At 35.2% G+C, this 12843-nt stretch overlaps 1 protein-coding gene across 24 annotated transcripts in view; it reads left to right on the forward strand.

Annotated features, from left to right (window-relative positions):
- Positions 1 to 12843, forward strand: part of LOC121322281 (bromodomain adjacent to zinc finger domain protein 2B-like) — a 63978-nt gene that overhangs the window by 20267 nt on the left and 30868 nt on the right. For 2 of the 24 annotated variants that reach the window (XM_041262007.1, XM_041262003.1), the window contains one exon: positions 2944 to 3061. The exons of 21 other annotated variants lie outside the window; for them this stretch is intronic. The gene's annotated coding sequence lies outside the window, so the exon portion shown is untranslated. The remainder of the gene's footprint in view (positions 1 to 2943; positions 3062 to 12843) is intronic. One more of the 24 variants, XM_041262004.1, reaches the window with a different exon arrangement.

The following is a 12843-nucleotide window of genomic DNA, read 5'->3' on the forward strand; positions in this document are numbered from 1 at the left end:
TGGTTTAACAAGAAAGTTTGTGTGGTTTTTTTTTTTTTTTGGTCTGTGCTTGTGAAGTTTTTGTTATTGGTAAATGGCTAAGCCATCCGTTGTTAGTACTGAAAGAAAAAGTTTAGTTAGGACTCCTTGGGTAGGATTTCATTTTGATTACACTATGTAACATAATTTTTGTTCCTGGGTAGTAAGTGTTATTTCCTAATTGCTTATGCCTCAAAAGTATAGAAAATGGCTGTTATTCCCCACAAACTTTGCTTTTGTGACCAGGACAGTGATATTTCAAAATATCACTATTTCTAATGGGAAAACGGGCAAATGTGTGTCTTTTCGTTCACATAAAGTCAGAAAAAAACAACATATGAATCCAAATTAACATGTATTTGTACTAAAGTAATACAAAAATGATTACAAAAGACTTAGAAGTGAGTAGTTTTTCGAGATTTACGATTATACTGTAAATACAGTTCATATGTTGTTTTTTTCTGACTTTATGTGAACGAAAAGACACACATTTGCCCGTTTTCCCATTGGAAATAGTGATATTTTGAAATATCACTGTCCTGGTCACAAAAGCAAAGTTTGTGGGGAATAACAGCCATTTTCTATAGTTTTGAGGCATAAGCAATTAAGAAATAACACTTACTACCCAGGAACAAAAAAAAAAACAACTAATAATTGTTACACGTGTTATTTATTTATTTTTGTTTGCTGTTTCAAATAAGGGGTGCAAATGCGCTGTGAAAATCACAATTCCCGTGTGGGAGTCAATCGTGCTGCAGAAGAACCCAAGTGAGGTGAGATCTTTCTCACAACACAAAGGAAATTAGTTGTTCTCATCTGCAATAAGAACATCCAGTGTTAATTTTTTAACATTACTGTGTTATTATATACCATTATTTTAACACCTTCAGAGTATGCTGTCAGTGTCCCAGTTTTTCACTTTGCAAATCTGGGAACCCTAGTTACATGGACAGTGCAAAAAACTAAAAGCTCTGACATAAATTTGATCAGACACCAAAATCTAAGCCGAACAACTGGACAAAACTCACAAAAATAGTAAAATATAAATTAAGTCTATTTTTTCTAAAGTGTTGTTCTAACTGTTAGTATTAATCTATATATTTAAGGTTCAAAATGTAAACATTTTATTTTATCAACCTTAATTTTGCTTATAATGTTTGTTTTTTTAAATCATTATTTAAAACAAAAATGCCCTTCCCTCTCCATTTAGCTTTGGTCTCCATAAATTAGCAGTGCTTTGTAGCTTACAAAAACATTTTAAAAACACCAAACAGGGGAGTATACCCACTTTCTTTTTTACCACTACTTCTATCAGTCTACATACTTTTAGTGCTGCAAAACACATTTCTCCAAGTTCTCAATGACTAACTAGTCACCCTATCTTGAATGAATGCTGTATTTATTAATTTATTAGTGTCCTTGTTGTGCTTCCAAACTTAAAGGTTAGACTTTTTATTTATTTTCTACATTTTATTTAACAGTGAAGACTCTTTTTAAATAGTGTTATGATTTTAGCAATAGTATACATTTGCAGTTACATGCAGTATTGCCTGCTGTACAAGTGTGAATAAATAACAGAATGGTGTTAATGTTGAGTGCCACACTTGCCATGAATATCTATTGTCTAATTCACCACCTGATGGACAAGGAAGGTTATCCATGATGGTTATCCTCTGCTGCTGAGCTGACGTCTTTAATGCTGCCACAGACAACACGAGTGTGATTTCCTTGGTTTTTACTATTCTTTTAATGCATTTTATATGTCACACACACACACTGTTCAAATATTATCAAAGAGAGAGTGTGCTGTATCCCGGATGTATCTGTATATGCTTCACATGTTGCTGCACACAGTTTTCTAAGGTGCTGTAACAGGAGCCCTACAGAGGTGCTTTTCGCCACTAGCGAGCCTCCAGTTCTGGTTTGTTTCACACCTTAGCCACTTTTGCCTGATGCTTTTTTTCAGTATAGAATCAAAATGATTCACTGTTACACTGGCAGAGGTTCAACTGTTGTGTGTCGCTGACAACATTTTGTTTGCAGAGGACCTAATCAAATAACATATAGTATGGCTGCCTTTAAAAAAAGTGAACTGGAATGTAATACTGTCTGTTCAAGGAATTAAATAATACATTAATTATATATATAATATATATATATATATATATATATATATATATATATATATATATACATTACCATTGATGTGATGAAAAACACGAGAGAAGTTGTAGATCTCTCAAGTCGTCTTAAGTCTTGATGATGACTTTGCAGACAGTCCTGTTATTATGCTTGTTACAAAAATAACTCTTAAGAAAAGGTTTCTCTTAACATTAGTTCTTTATTGAGAGGCTGCCATTCAACACATCCTGCACTAGTTACAGTATACCGTATACCAGCAGTACAACTGTAATATTCACACTTTATACAAAAAGCTTTAATGTAAAAATGTATTAAGTACCCCTTCTCCACTGGCACATCCGACCTGAGGGGGCTGTTTATGGTATGGGTACAGGTGGTTCTCCACTGGCTGTTTGTCGAGCCGAGCGAGAACCAAACCGTGAAATGCCGGTCTCACAAGCCAGGGGCGGGGTTAAGGATTTAACCTGGGCAGCGAGTGTGATGTGTGTGAATTTGGAAAATAAAACAATTCTAAACTTAACAAAAATATAGTAAAACGAAATACAGCTGTACCATACATACAACTACGGCTTTTGCGGCTTCTTTTTTCCCCCTTCAACAGGAGTAATTGAACTTTATCAGTAGCATTTGTGGGTTATAAAGACATTCCTAAGTATATTTACAAAATATAGCAATACAAGATAGAGCTGTACCATTGGTCTGAATTTTTTAACACCATTTGTTTTTGGAGTTAATTAATAACAATAATTAATTACAACTGTCTTTCGTTGCATGTGACGTCAGTAGCACGACTCAGCTCTGCAGTGGAAAAACAACCCAGACTCTGCTTGACAGCACCGTGAGGGCTCAGTAAGGCCCCGGCGCGGCTCGGTTGTACAGTGGAAAGAAGCATAAGTGATAGGTAATCAGTATTTTGTTACTCTGAGAAGGTGTGGTCACACAATCTGTTAGGCTTCATCAAATATCAAACAAGTTAATTTAGTTAACATGTCACTGTAGAAGTGTGTGATTTAGATCTAGTGGTACATCCTAAGGGTTAATGTGGCTTCTCTTAGCCCATTTTAAGTGCTGTTTTTGAAAGCAAAGACAGTGTACAGAAAACATTCCAGGAACTCAGGAGGTTTGTGCGGTTGCAAGTGATGGCAGCAATACTGAAACTGTTTCCACAGTGAGTGTCTGTAATAGAGTGTGCTTGCTTGTTGTAGTTTGAGGTTTTACCTTTAAGAATATGCATGTGTAAATACACCATTAAGAGGAGTTCCTTCTCGTTGGTTTATTTTGCAGGAAATCAAGATATGTAAACAGCAGGAAGTATTGCTTTGACCCCAGCAGACACTACCTACAGTAATTCTGATAATTGCTAATCTCTGAAAGAGACAGTCCTGTTTTGTGTGTTTACGAAAGAGACTATTATGTTGTTGCCTGGTTAGTCCTCTTTGTGAAGTCTCTCACGTATCCTGCTGGACTGGTCTGTTTTTAGGAATGCTCCTTACTGATAACAGATGTTACAGGAACCACATACTGTAGATCAGAAAAGCTGGCATACTGCACTCTTGTAACAAGAAAAAAAAAACATTTAGTTTTCAGAGCTGACACGGCTGTACTGTGTTGTTTACCTTGGGTGTTGTCTAATGTCTATGATTTCAATTTGTTTTTCTTTTTGATACTTTTACACCAGTATTGTCAGTGAACCACGCATGGCTGAATAAAGAAAAGAATCAACTGGAGCACCGACTATAAAATGCTTACTAAAAAAATGTAACAGAAAAAACAAATCCCCTGAAATAAGGAAGTTGTAATTTTGTGCACAGCTGGTATTGCGACCTGCCGTACTTGTTATGAAATCCAGCATTGGTGCTGAACCCCTGCCAGGTACTGTTCTGTGTAACATTTTAAATATGTTTGGTTGCTTGCCATGATCAAGACAATACTTGCTTTCTGGAGTGTTACGCTTGAATACTGGAATATTTTAGGAACCACTTGGTTTATGATTGTTTTCTATTGGGAGCCATCTTTTGAAACATTTAAAAATATTTACTGTACTGAAAAATACTGAGAGATTTCGCATTTAACGCTTAAATCATATCATAGTTGTAGCATTGTAATTGGTGCCTTGTGCCAACACGAGATCAGTCAGCAAACAATCTGGCAAGAATGAAATGTAATGAGTCTAAATGATTTTACACCTGACAGGACAAAAGTGGAGAAATGAATTATGAATATTTTTTTTTCTTTTAAATGTATTATTTAATCTGATGAAGCAGTTGAAATGTCTTTTTTTTTTTTTTTTTTTTTTTTTTAAAGCTGCAATGATCAAATACACTTCTGGACTTTGACTCAGAGAGTATGGTCAAACTTTATTTTGTGAAATTATTGTTATAAAAACTTATTGTAAGATATTGTGTTGCAACTAGTAAAATGTGGCCAACAGCTGAATAATATTAATTTGGAAATTCCTTATTTCTACCCATTTATTTTTTAAAAGTCAGGCTGAAATGGTTTAAAAACATCCTAGTTGTATTTTGAAATGAAAGCATCACTGTGTCATGTTGTGTGCAGTTTTTTCAGTCAGTAGTTAATCAGGATTTGTGGACAATACAGAACATAGTGGTCTTGGGCATGCAGGTTCTCCTTGAGTCTTGAGCCTTGTTTGTTAAAGAGAGCCAGTTGTTTCAGGCTCACATTCAAATATGCTTCCCAGGAGTAATGACTACAAAATATAGTTTAACAGCTACTGTAATTGTTGTTATTTGGTTTGTTTGAAAGATAATGAAGTACTGAATTGTATGGTAATGGCAAAAACACATCAGCAATAATTGTAAGTTCTCTAGCTGGATCTGTTATTACTGTAGATCAAGTGGGAAAACAAGTCTGAAATAAGTATGACATACCATTTCACAGTAAACTAAGTTGTGGGTGTGTGTACTCTATACTTAAAGTGTAAATTACAACACGGTTTGTGAAACTAGATGATCCTTTTTCATGCTGTACAACATGTGCTAAAACATTAAACTCCTTCTTTTAGTCAGCAGCCATGAAAGTGAAATACCATTTGGGGAGTCCAGTGTGATTGCGGAACATAATATCTGGAGCACATTCTCAAATTAACATTTAAGATGAGGTCACATTTTTAAGCCAAACCCTTATCTTAAAATTGTATTTACCACTGGCAAATTTATGCAGCTGGTTGGCTTACAGTATTCTTTAGCAGGCAACTGCTTTTTTTTTTTTTGAGGTTAAATGTGATTTACACAGAACATCTGTCTTTTGGCAGGTGTGCAAAATCTGAAGGCACTCACTGTAGTACCTTTTCTCAGTGTGATACTGTGTATAGTAATCACTCTTGTATGGTTTAAAGTAGAAAGAATACCTTTATGAGGTTCTTCCACAGTTCCATCGGTCTGGGCTCTGAAATACAAGGTTAGACGGGGAGTGTTTTTGTATGGGGCCAGGATTCTTGGAGAGCTGCAGATTCAGTTGCCAGACCAGCACCAACTTTAATACAAAACAATAAAACCATTTGGGGTCTGAAACTGACAGTTGTTGTTGAACTTTGTTCAGAGGAGAAGAAAATTGCTTTGACCAATCATTCATTTCACGAGGTGCCTTTTTTAAAAAAAAAAAAAAAAAAAAAAAAACAACCTTTGTCATGTTGGTACAGGAGCTGTGTTTTTTTATTTTTATTTTAACCAAATATCGTGAAGAGGAAAACAAAACAGTTGCAAGTGCTGTACAGTTAGTCTGGTTTCACAATACAAACCACAAAGGGCATGCAACTGTAGGTTTAATACACAGACAATTATTGGCACATTACATGTGAAATAATGTATATGTTAATTAAAACATTAAGGCATGGCTTTTATGTACATGTAAGTACAGTAGACTACAGTATATTTGTTTACAAGCTGACAACCATTACAGTATGTATGTGCAATTGTAATAAACAGTGGGTTTCCTGTATCCTAGTATTGATTTTAATTGCTTAATTTTCTAATCTTATTACTGTAAGACTTTACTGTAAGCTTAGATTTGAGAATGGCTGAATAATTACAACTGCATATAGTTTATGTATGTACTATAACTCCTCCATGAAAAATGAATGCTCTTTGTTTAGCAAATAGCCTAGATGCCTTTTTAAATTACAAATGACTTGTCTTTAAAAAGCATGATACTGTATAACATTTTACAGTAGCTGCTTTGCAAGTCTGTAGGTTTATTCACCCACACTTTTTGCTTTTTGTTTTCTAATTCTGGGTATGTACATAATCTAGAATCGTGTATTCTGTTTACTGCTACCATTAACTTACACAGAGAACATCATTCTAGCAACTGCACTGCGCCTTGTTTATTGTGGAGCGCCTGACCAACTTCCATTTAACAGATTACTTTGAAAATTTAATAAGAACCAACTTTGTGCAAAACTTTGTACAAACCTAATCATAGTGTACAGTATGTTCTGCCCCTGTTTTAAGACAGACAAAAGCAAATTTAAAATGTTTGTCCAAACTATACAGTACAACGTCACATATCTGACCCCCTGTGGACTGGGGCAGTTGTGTGAAAAAGTCAGATTTGCGAACTTCTATAGAAAAAGCATTTGCACATCCATAAGTAGGTTAGTGAACAAAAATAACACGCAAACTGCTTTAAACATGGGGAAATGTTTTGCTTTAAAAGTAAGCAAACATAAACAAGATTAATTAGGCTACAAATACTCAGTGTTGCTATGCGGTTTGCTATAAGCCATCTCCACACAAAGCTATTAAAAAGATATATATATATATATACAAAACAAACAGTAAATGTACAGTAACCTGCAACTGATGGCTTCTTTCTTAATTGTAGAAGTCCCTGCCTCCCTAGTTCTGCTTTCTTAATATCTCTGTCACGGTACTTTGCGCTCTTTCTTGATATTGCCAACAGCCGATAAGCAGCTTGGTTTGAATATTGATTCAGCTATTTTAAATAAATGACCAGTAAGCATTGCGTTTTATGAAGCTTGCTTTGTTTAATTCAAATGCATTTAAAAGCTACAGCAACACGCTGCCAATATCTGCAACCATGCGCTCCATCATATAAATACATTGCACAAAAAAAAAAAGCTTTCTCGACTGGTGTATTGAAACATCACTGCTACATGCAACTGAATGACACATGCACACAGCCCGCCTCTCTCAAAGGGCAACGCACCAAAAGGCTGATTGATATAACGCTTTTGTTCTGTTTCCATCGTGGAAGCTGCATATGCTGCCAATTCCATTACTCTCATAGCCTGCTTTTTAATATTTTATTTATTTAGTGAGGCGGTTAATTGAGCAGGGCGGATATGTGATGGTCGGGTATGCGATATTCCACTGTAACTTGACAAATGCTTTTAAAAAATGGATCACTGGTACTACTCCTGTTTTGATGTTGAATATAAGCTTGACCCGTCATTCCTTGTGCAGCATCTCTTGGTTATCTGTACCTACATGACAATGACCTCCAGAATGACTACGTTTGTGAGATGTGGAGCGAGATTGGTGGATGGATAGATGGACAGATGGAAGCCTCATTTTAGTATACTGGGTGCAGATAATTAGAAATAAAGATTTAAGCATCTGTTGGAATTCCGATCTTTACACTACAGATCAACAGATCAATAAAACATATTTCGGACTGGATTTGAAGAATCACAAACAATATATTTCAAGAAGCATGCAATATAGAGAAGCCAGCCTGTCATATTTGTGCTACTGTAGACGTCACAAGATGTTCGCAATTAATTCCATGGTTGTGTTGCTAAGTATGTTGGCTGGGTCTGTTTGTTTTTTTTATTAGTTGAGAACAAATTGTTTCATTGTGTGGCTTTTGATTATAGTTGTGTTTCAGTCACGTTACTTATTTTATTACATTTTGCGCAAAACAGAAATGAAATCATATGGAAAGAAGCTAACTGTTGTAGCATGTCCATGAATTCTGCCATGATTTTAAACATGACCTACAGCAGCTCTTTGCATAATGCAGTTTTTTTTAATAGTTTTATTTACAGAACACACACATTTGTGATTTGAGTTGCATGATCTTTTTATTTCCTGCTTTTAGGTACAGTAATTTTGAAACAAAAAAGTGGGAGTCAGCAAAGCTAAAAACGTTTGCTGATTTTAATGCTTGTTATAAATCCCATTTTGTTTAGCATGGAAACACGTGACAATGATGTTGGACTCTTGGTGCAGCTTCATTTTGGAAAGGGCTATCTGTAATGCATTTTAAAGTGGGTTTGCATGTGGCTGCTTTTTATCACAATTGTTCTTTTAATATCTGAGATACAGTATGTTTATTCTTCTGGGCTTTAAACTGTAAAGAATGTAAATTAAAAATGTCGATGGAGGGAGTTTTTGTACATCATTGCAGATACTCATCTCTAGAGTGTTGCTTCACTTCATTGTAAATTTATGCAAATTTCTTACACTGATGAAATACTTTTGTGTTTGAGATATCAAGGCTTACATGTTGCAGGATAATTACTCACCTGTTTTAATGTTATCAATCCACATTTAAATCTACAATTTAGTATTTACTGTCAGTTTTATAATGTGGATGACTGTTACTGTTTTATCTTGTGAAGTGACGGAAGTCAGTCTTATTCTTTAGCGTTTTAATTGTTTTTTTGTTTGTTTTTTTTTTAAGCCATATACTGTGAGTCTGAATTTGTGACCTATGCCAGTAGCTCAAATTGCAATGCAACTGTTTCTGTCCCTGTTGCACATACTGTTAAGAGAATATCCGTTTTGAAATACTAGCAAGTTTAATAGATTAAAATAGTGTGTCACAAGAGTACATTAATGGTAAGATAAAATACCTAAGAATATTTATTCAGTGGTAATTTAATGGATCAGCAAGCTAGGGTAGTAACAATCCCATCTGTGCAGTTTAAAACAATTTACAAAACAATAATAATAATAATAATAATCCACAGTGTGTAAGAATTAGGCCTACATCTTACGAACAGTAAACTACAGGGGCTGTCGCCTGTTTTCTAGCCCCCAGTGTGTCAAAAAAAAAAATGGTGCTACAGTGCAGTACTAAGATGGCTACAGTACTTACATTGTAGTATGATGCCTAACTATTTTTTTGGTTTTTTAAAAAACATTTTACACCAGTGCTGCAGTAATCTTTTGAAAAAGTATGTATAGAGCAAACTGTTTTGAAAATTTTTCAATAATGATACACTTGATTCCATTGAGCTTTGCATCCTTACAGTTCAGTAGGCCTGTTTATTTAGTCTTTAGCATTAGTTGTTATGTGCTATATATTATTACTGTACATCTCTGGGTCAAAAGCCTGTAGCCATTTTATGAATAAACAAGTGAAACAAGGTCAAATTGTATTTCTGTATGTTTGTGGTTTATTTCCTGTCCTGAAATGAAAGGCCTGCTGTAGCCCAATACAAGCCCAAGCCTTATTACACAGACAGTATGGTACTGTACCGGAGAACGTGATCTCATGTTTCCAAAATACAGACTAGAGAATCATATACTTTCTATTTAAATATGCATGTGCAACTAAACATTTAATGTGATCTTTCAATTGTAAGCACATCATCCTTCAACTGTGTGCATCTGTCTGTGGCTCAGTCCTTCTGTGCTGCAATGTATTTCATCATTAAAATAGATTGAGCGAATTGTGCTTCGAAAAGAACTCACAACTGCCTAGTGCATCAAAAACACAGTCACGTGTGAAGGGTATACATTAGATCAGATTACAGAAATCAGGTTTAAAAAAATGATAGATTGTACCTGGCCTTGCATGTACAGTATGAGGGAATGTGTAAGAATAGGTTTAACAATAATACTTGCATTTTTATGATTCTTGGGCCTCTTCAAAGAAATGTAGAGTAGTGAAACATAATGGGATGTTTATTGACACCAGTATGTACAGTATATATGTGATGAGCCAGTCACCAGAATGGGTCTGAGTTTTAAAATGTTTCTTTGGTTCCTTCTTTGTGTCCGAAGTCTGCTCAGATGTTTGTCGCACCTAGGGGGAAGATTTTTTTTCTGAAGAGAAAAGGTGCCCGTTCTAGTTTGTTTGCCTTGAACCTTGCTCAGTTCCATTCTGAGAATTTTGGCATCCTGTAATGCTTTACAAAAAGTTGAAAAAAGAAAAGCTGAGGTAAAAACAGCAAAGCCTCATATATTCATTCATTTACAACTTCATGACTAAAATCTGTAAAATCTCTGAGACCACTTCAGCAGTTTATGGTTTTAAGTCCTGCTTACAGTAACTCAGACATATTCTTGAAATACAGTTTAAGTCACAGGTTGCGGCCTTCCTCAGAAATATTTAATCTTCACCAGCACAGTCAATTTTGCTGTGCAAATGATTGAAAAACTGACAGAGGCACAGTTAAGAGATAAAGCTGAGTCTTAACCAGTGTTCTCGCTAAGCTTTTTAGATACTGAGAACAATACAAAATATTTGCAAGTTCTCTTACTGTATTTATAAAGATGCAATAGGCTTTGTTTATTTGAAATATAGTACTGTACTTTTTTTAATAAATATGTAGGCATAGAGTATCTGTCGTCAATTATTTAAGGGGTGACTTTAGTTTCTTTGTAACTACATTGCTACAGTACATTGAATTGGTTCACCTTTGGATCAACATCTAGAAACAGCAGTGTGAAGTAAAGGATAACCTTTGTACACAAAGTTACACTTGGCTTTTTAGGTTTAATCTGTAATGCTGTCAAATACATGGTGATTGGAATGTCAGCAATATCTTCTGTTAATTTAACAACCTTCTGGAAGCTAGAAAGGAAAGATAGTAGAGGCGCCTGTGTGTCATGTGTCACATTTTCGAGTTTTACATATTGTACAGTAGAGCTAGCTAGAGAACTGCGTCCAACTCTGATAACACTTGGTATGACATTGTTTCTCAAGATATTGAGAGTTCAGAATCTGAGGACTGGCTGTTCACTGTATGCTGCACTAATACGTTTATATGCAGTGCATATGTATGGTAGATATAGGCCATGAACATGATCTATTTTTTCATGGTCCTGATGTATTTTACAAATACAATATTCATTTTACCCAGTTACTTGTGCTTGCAAACAAAATATAACATGCTTTTTTCCTGGCATCTGTACTGCAGCCCACGTGCCTAATAAAATACTCGGGGACGGGGGACGGACTTATTTTGTTTTTAAATGAGGGTACAGTTTAATGTAATACAAATTGTGTTAGTTTGTTGCGCTTAATACAATTAACACCAACAGTACAGTATGTTCCCAAATCAAGCACATCTAGTTTTTTAGTAATAGGCTACTATAGTGATGTATTTTTATTCACCATTATTTCTACTTGTGGTAAACAAAATAGTGTATGCTTTCCATGCATGTGAGCATTAATTGGCTGTTTTGACACTCGTTTCATTACATTTTTAGCAGTGCTGTAGCATGAGGTTTTATTAATGTTATGAAAAACAGTCTGCAGAGTCTACTGTTGGAATTGTTTAATATTCCATCTACAATACAGTTACTGTCCCAGGTTTTACCCAGTAAATGTTAACATGTTTCTAGAACAAGTTATATTTTAAGCGTTTTAAAATACTGCTGAGAATTGAGCTGGGTTTGCAGAAACCTTGTGAATCTGTCATTGTTGCTGTTTGAAGGGAATAGCCGTTTTCCTTTTGTCTTGCTTTTCACATGCGTGTCATCTGCATTATGCATATTATCGGTGAAAATGGCTTGAGATCTGGCCACGGACTCCTGGTTGCGGATTTTGAGCTGCATTTTGAAGGCTTTCTTCTTCACCAGGGCTGCTGGATACAGGCATTTAGTCGCTTGTAGGCGGCTTAAGTTTCATTTCTGTAAAATCTAGAAAATGATTATTCATTAATAGGGAAAGAAAAAAGCAGAACAGAGTTTGAAGAGGGGCTTTTTGTCAACCAACCCTCACGTTAATTTGAAAGGATTGCATGTAATTTGCAACAACATTCTTGTTATTTAAAATGCAACATAAGACATTTCAAAGTGAATGTGGAAACTAACATGATTTGATTATACCAAAGCCCCATTCATTTACCGTGCAATGCTTGTTATGTGAAAAAGATGGGCTCCAGAGTAAATGTTTTCCAATAATTAACCAAAGATTTGAATATTTCTGTTTATTTACAGGATTCTTTGTTATAAGCTGGAACAGATGATCAGACATACAGTCTGGGGGAATGAACAGTAGAACAAATGATAAGAGTAAACAGTAGGACAAATCTGAACTTTGTAATGTACAGTGCAGTTATAATATAATATGATCATGTGTAATAAGCAATCACATGGTATTCCTTCTCACTGGATTTTGAAACCACATACTAACTTGAAAATGTGTCCTCTACGTAATGGAGTTTTTTTGTTCTAAATGTTTACTGTACACTAATGGCTGGTTTCATGGAGCACTAAGCTTGGATGTTATTTTAGGTACTGTAAAGTAGTCCAAGATTGGTACTAGTTGGGTTCTGTGAAATCATCAGTTTTTAAACACTGTCCTTTCTATGAAGGCCACCATGGGGGTAATTTCTGATTCATCCAGAACTATATCCTTACAGTATAGCGTAACCTTTTCCACTTACAATTTTATAATAATGGGTCATTTTGGCTGGGAACTAAAGGAAGGGCCAACACTTCTGTAATGTTAGGCAGGGAA

The sequence above is a fragment of the Polyodon spathula genome, chromosome 10, assembly GCF_017654505.1.
Source record: "Polyodon spathula isolate WHYD16114869_AA chromosome 10, ASM1765450v1, whole genome shotgun sequence".
NCBI lineage: Eukaryota > Metazoa > Chordata > Actinopteri > Acipenseriformes > Polyodontidae > Polyodon > Polyodon spathula.